The sequence below is a fragment of the Euprymna scolopes genome, chromosome 28 (genome assembly GCF_053919585.1).
Source record: "Euprymna scolopes isolate OS-2025 chromosome 28, ASM5391958v1, whole genome shotgun sequence".
Lineage (NCBI taxonomy): Eukaryota > Metazoa > Mollusca > Cephalopoda > Sepiida > Sepiolidae > Euprymna > Euprymna scolopes.
The window spans coordinates 13,140,459-13,146,754 of record NC_136509.1 but is presented as its reverse complement, the minus strand read 5'-3'; the positions used below and the strand labels follow the sequence as shown (position 1 = coordinate 13,146,754).

The following is a 6,296-nucleotide window of genomic DNA, read 5'->3' as shown; positions in this document are numbered from 1 at the left end:
GGAATGTGCTTTGATGAACTCTTTGAAATCACCTTCCTACTATCTGCTTCCCTGACCGGAAGTATATACAATGTATATACTTCCAGTCAGTAATATTATGTATATTATACATAACACCTATTTTTAAGTTAAAAAAAGTTATAAAATAGCAAATTTCTCAATAACTTGAGCTAATGAGAAAAAAAATTAATATGATTTTCGGAATTAGTCTAAATTAGCTTAGAAACCTTGGGCACCAAAAAATGTGTTGGCGACGCTCGGCGGTTGACGTCATGTTCCGAGCAAAGCCGAGCAGCAGCTAGTGGTTCAAATTCAGCACAACAAACGCCTAAAAAAAAAAAAAAAAAATTTTAATGGGTATACAGAAAGTTTGTTTTCTCGCAAAATCACGCTACGATTTAATTTGCCATTTTTTTTTTTTTTAATAGAATAAAGATCATTAAAATGAAAGATCAAAAACCAGCAGCAGTTGTTAAAATAAGAAACGAAAATGATGGACTTGTTGTTTTGCTTGAGTTTCTAAACGACATAGCTTAGATTTGCAAGCAGTATTTTCGTATCGACAAAACTTTGATTTTAAACATTAGAACATTTGTTTTATTCATTAAAAAGTTTTATACATAAATATTTTAATATATATATATATATATATATATATATATATATATATATATATATATATATATATAATAAAAATATGAAAACAGAGTAACGCTACTGTGCTGTACTTTTTACGAAACTCTTTATTGATAAGTTAGTTTATATATATTATTTTTTTTGGACACCGAAGGAGTGTCATCATGTTTATGGTTCCTTCAGAATTGACAAGACGTTAAATACTTCATTTTTCTTACGTTTTTTTCTCGACTGTCACCAAGTTTTATACTTACTCTGAGTCTGTATTTTCATTGATTTACTGGAATTTTGAGAGCGTATTACTCCCTCTGAAAACGGTGAAGAATAAACCAACTTTTTACATAGCCGACAAGTGTCTTCAAGCAAGGTAAAGAAAAGGCGAAAATAAGTTTTGCCTTAAAACACACCCACCCTTATTTATTTCTGCATATTTCTTAAACATGTCTTCAATTTTATGTGTGCTGGATTTGTTTTGTTAAAAAAATTATTCATGATTTTTGTCAAAGCTTAAATTAAGGCTGCCGAAACCATGTGACATTTAAAAATTTACGCACTTCATTTTTAAAGCTCGGAGCTCGTGCCGTTTACCGTACTACTTTTTTAGCTGGGCTTTTCGGCGGACCTGAAGAATCTTGCCCCTCTTTCTATTTTTTTTCTTTTTTTTTTCAGCGGATTATTATCAAATAGACACTAGTCTACCAGATTATATATAAAAAAGGAAAAAAAAAAATCGAAAAAATACTGTAAGAGACACCCAATATAAGCATATATTGGGTGGGTTGGGTCTCTAACAGTATTGTATCATTTTTTAGTTTTAACTCATTTTCCAAACTTCACATATTTAGGGGTCAGCTCGCCTCCAATTTTTTTCTTATTCGCACCTATCGATAAACACTATGATTTTCGAAAGGATTAAACGTTTTAAAATGAGTAAAACCAAACCACTAAAATCTTTCACATATAGGTAGAAGACTAAGAGTAACTTATCTTGCCTTTGATAACATTTATTTGTTATATATTTGTTTTTTGACAACTTTTTTGTACTTCTGTGGATTGTAAAACAAGCCTAAAAGAGGGTTGTTTTGAAATCAACAAACGTACGAAAATGGTGTTATATATAGGTTCTTCTGTAGCAGATGTCTCCCTGATTTCTACTTTCACTTTGCTCGCTTACATACCCCTATTCCGACGGAATTCGTATCAGCGAGCCGACATCAGTGGAGTGCTGGAGTGGACTTGATTTTTTTTTCTTTTCTACCAAAACGCCGAACGGTCATTAAAAATCATTTAAAAAAACAAAAATTAATTTTAATATTTGAAACTGACAGAAATTATTGCACAGTAAAAATAATTGAATTAAAATAAAAATTTATTTCGAATTATTTAATCAAGTAAAAATTTCATTTTTTTTTTTTTTTTTTTTTACTTGGTTACTAAATTCGGTGCTGGTGCTGGTGCACTTACTGATCCGCACTATTTTTTAAATCGTATTTCCAAGTTTAATTAAAGTTTTATGATTGTTACGACCCGGAATGTCTAGGGGTAAAAGTCGTAACACAAAATATAAACAATTTATTTAAAAGAAATTAGTTTTCCCGGGTTTTTAGATACGGGAGGGATATATCCATTTTCTCGAAAGACATTTATAAACACAAGACAGGAAAAACACATCCAAGTAACAATACCGAGGCCAATGGAAAAATTAACACAATTTTATTTACATATATAAAAAATATTGTAACGAAAGTAAAAGAGAATGTGTAACTGGATGAACAAACAAACTTGAAATAGATTCGAGAGAGAATTTCCGCGCAAAAGAAATAAACAGTTCACACCCTGTCGTCTGCTTTTAACTCCAAAATGGAAGGATATCCTTTTTGTGTTTTTGTTTTTGTAGTTGTTTTCATATATGAGAGAGAGATATAGAGAGAGAAAAATAAACAATCGACTCACTCAGCGCCGGGTTTTAAATATTTCTATCGCATTCCTTTCTTTTGAAACAATTTCATTCCTTCGTCCATTGGATACATCGTCATTCCTCATTATCGCCTTTTTTTGTTTTCTCTGTCGTTAAAATATATTGTTCATTTCTTCGCCGTCGTCAGCACCACAAACGCCGTCACCATCGCCAACAATATCGCTTCCCTGACCCTCCTCCTCGGCTGCTATATCGTAACTGTCTCGCCACCCTGTGCCACTCCTTTCCCTCTCTCTAATGGTATACCTTTCTCTCTCTCTCTTTGGCGCCCCCTCTCTCACTGTATGTACCTGCATCTCTCTCTCAATAACACGCGAGGCGGATGCCTGCAGCTTTTCCTCTCTCTAGTTTCATATCTTCTCTCTCCCCCTCTCTCTTTCTTTACAATTTATAGGCGTCCCCTTGCTGTATTTTCGTATGTTCTCTCTCTCTTTTTCTTTTTCCGGATGTTTACAAATTCACTGAGAGCAGACGACAATATAAAGCGCGATAAAACAGAATTTTCTCTCGACTTTTTTTTTTTTTTATAATATTAAAAGTAATTATTGTCTCAAATTATATATATTTTTTTATTCACATATTTGTAACAATGATATGTTTTTTTTTTTATTCAATTGTAAGGTTAAAGTACAGAATAGGTACAAAACACCCTCCCCTTCCCAGCTTAAGAATGGCTTTTTAAATAATAACGTTATTATTTCAGTACGGATCAATAAGTGCATTATTACCCCAAATTTAAAAAAGTTATTCTAACAATTTAATAAACAAAAATATCGTAAAAACTGAATGTAACTTAGAACACAGTATGAAAAAAAAAATAGCTTTTAAAACTTTAATCAAGTAAAAAATGGCGTTTTTACTTGATTAAATAATTCAAAATAAGAAAAATGATTTTTGTTTTAATTTTATTTTTATTATGCAATAATTTCTATCAGTTTGAATTTGGTAAACATGAAAAAAATAAAAACATTTTTAATGACTTTGTTATTGGAAACAAACAAGTGAAGCTGCACAGTAAAATGAGGCATAAAAAAAAAAGATTAAGTTCAGCATTTCCCATCCCCCATTTATCCTCAAAAGACCCCAGGGGACGTCAAATCCTGGGAGACATCTGCTACAGGAGACTCAATAAATGTTATTAAAAGCAAGATAAGTTACTCTTCTACCAATCTGAAGAAGTATTTAATTGTTTTACTCACTTTAAAACGTTTATTCTGTTCAAAAAACATAGTGGCGAGCATTAGGTGAGAACAAGAAAAATGGCCGCGAGTTGACACCTAAATATTTGAAGTCTTGAAACTAACTTAAAAATATCTAATTATACAAAATACTGTTAAAAACCCACCCAATATATTGCACGGTAACAAATACATAAATAAATGGTACGAAAGGCAAGATAAATTAGGGTAAATTGGGACATTTTTTTTTCACTGACTCTTCATAAAAGTTAAAAAGAAAAAAAATTTCAAATTATCATGGAAAAAAGTATAGTTGTTTTCATTAGAGAAAAATACATATTTTGCTGAATATTTTTAAAACTTAGGTTAGCTTGTCTGTCCTTGTTTACGGTGCCTACAACTGGGACACTCATCAAAAGATTAAAAAGAAAGCTAGACAGTATGTATACCCATGTGCTATAAACAGTGGTAAATATATCTTGACAAGATCATCTCATGAAGCAGCAACTTTATGGCAACCTACCTGCCATATCTACTCTCATCAAGGAGCAATGTCTACAATTTGCCAGTCACTGCCAGAGGAGCAAGCAAGGGCTAGTAAGAAATGTATTGTTGTGAACTCCACGGCAGAGGCATAGGCGCACGAGCATAGCATGACCTAGATCTACGTACATCCAGTAAATTGCACATGATGCCAACTTATCCTGGAGATCTGAGGCAGCTGATGGAAGACAGGGAAATCTGGAGTCACATTGGAGCCTGACCAAATAGATAGGTTAGCTTTCCAAAAATTTCAGTCACCTCTGGGCATTAATCACTGGGGATACTGTGTGCAATACTCAAACAGCCATTCCTCATTTTGGAGGTTTTTAAGTAAACTGTTGATGCTAGTGCACTGTATATGATACCAGGAATCCTAGATGTCACACTTAACCTAGTTAATGTTATCCCCTCTACAAGCTCTGCAAAATTCTTCAGTGTCCGTATCTTCAAATGTTGATAGTAGGGTTCTTGATCGTGGTAGTGATGGTGTCCTCTGTCCTGGTGTATTTTTATCCCTGCCTTTCTCCTTTCTTTTCCCTCTGCAGCATCCTCTGAATGCTGTAGCAACCTCCTCAGCAGCAAATATCACCATAAATTTGTCGATACTTTTCTCTGCTGTGAGATTCTCGTCATATTCTAGCTGATTTCCTTCTTGCTGCAGATTGAAATTGGGGAGTCACTTGTTTGGAGAAGTTTTTCAATGAGTCAGATGAAGATGAAGTTGGTAAAAAAAGAACCCAAAAAAACAGACATGTCTGAAGATAAATGTCCTGAAGAGGGGCTGAAGATGATGATCCTGAAGTGCAAACACTGTAGAACCTTGTGTGAAGGAAGATGAAGAGGGCACTGTTTTGACACAAGGCGGATTTTTTGGAGTGGATTGAAAGGACAGGTGCCTGTCCAACTGAATCCTGCTTTGACAATTTCTAGCTTGAAAGATTTCTCTCCATTGGCCATTAGCATCATAGGAAAGCCCTTCTTTTCATTGGTCCTATGTGGATTCAGGAAAACTTGATGAGGAAGAGCCATTTCGGAAATGAATCCCTCAACGTCATCCTTTATCAGCTGGATGCGCTCGGCAAGCTCATTTTCATGAATGGTGTCAATGCTGTTTGCTTCCCAACATGTTCATTGCTGTGGATTTCTTCAGATGATATTTTGAACAATGACATTTTGTTGATTTTAAAAATACTTGGTTTCTTGATTGATATGTGTTTATCTTTTTATGGCGGCCTCATATTATCTGAATGGTTCAGATTCTTACCTTCCTCCCTCAAATATATTTTATTGCAGCATTAAACACCTGTGTACTCGAGCATTATTATTTGTAAATGTTGACTTATCATAAATAACTTCCTAAATAAAAAATAAAAAAATAAATCAAACAATATAATCATGTTTCTCATTATTTACCTCATTATAAAAGATTTTCAATTCTTTTTTTCTTCAGAAAAATACAAAGATGGCACATTTTTTTTTTTTTTTTCAACGATCAAGATATTTTCAGAACAAAATAAATTAAATACTATTAAATGTATTATGCTTAAATGAGTATCAATAAAAAAACAGCATACTAAAAGCATATAAAAACATAACGAGTTGAATTTTTCAGCAGTTAAAAATGTGTGGAAATCATGATTACATTGATAGGTTGTGGATGAAGACCATCTTGACACTATAAAGCTATGAAAAATGTAAACCTGAATTAAATCAAGAGTGAAAAAAAAAAAAAATGACACTTAACTCTGATATATCAGTGCTTCAGAAACACTGGAACAGTTTGCAAACTTAGTGATTTTTAACCTAGAAACAGTTTTGTGCAGCCTGCAATTTTTTTTTTTTTTTTTTTATCCTTGGCCCCTAAACTCAACAAAGATTAGACCATTCTTGTAATGACCTGATCCCTGTTGATTGCAGTGTGTAATGTTAGTTCTGTGCAGTTCTAGGAGGTCCACCCTCCC

The 6,296-nt window shown here is 33.2% G+C and overlaps 1 protein-coding gene across 2 annotated transcripts in view; it reads left to right on the top strand.

The window, feature by feature from the left end:
• Positions 1-748: 748 nt before the first annotated feature.
• LOC145249471 (STAM-binding protein-like) overlaps positions 749-6,296 on the top strand; it is an 84,118-nt gene continuing 78,570 nt past the window's right edge. Inside the window, exon 1 of one of the 2 annotated variants that reach the window (XM_080111048.1) lies at positions 749-1,003. The gene's annotated coding sequence lies outside the window, so the exon portion shown is untranslated. The remainder of the gene's footprint in view (positions 1,004-6,296) is intronic. The other variant, XM_080111044.1, reaches the window with a different exon arrangement.